Raw genomic sequence first — 332 nt, forward strand, 5'->3', positions numbered from 1 at the left:
GCCGGCCTCTCTGATCTGGGGTGCCAGAAGGGGATGCCTGGCATCCTCAAAGCACCTCAAAGCAGGTTGACTCGTCCCTGCAGCCCCAGGGATGGAGGCGGGGGGTGGGGTGGCCAGTGCCAGTGTCCCTAGAGCAGGGCTGGGGCCGTGGTGAGCTCAGCCACGCTTCCCCGGCACAGCCCGGCTCAGCGTCAGCCAGGCTGATGCAACCCTGCGCAACCAACCGCGTGTGTCAGATGGTGTTTTGGGGCGGGCTGGGGGGTGGTGGGATGCCGAGGCAGGCAAAAGGAGCCTCCTGGCTACGGCGCCCCTCATTCCGGGGCCCCTCCCCC

This window comes from Merops nubicus, unplaced genomic scaffold (assembly GCF_000691845.1).
Source record: "Merops nubicus isolate BGI_N331 unplaced genomic scaffold, ASM69184v1 scaffold29260, whole genome shotgun sequence".
Lineage (NCBI taxonomy): Eukaryota > Metazoa > Chordata > Aves > Coraciiformes > Meropidae > Merops > Merops nubicus.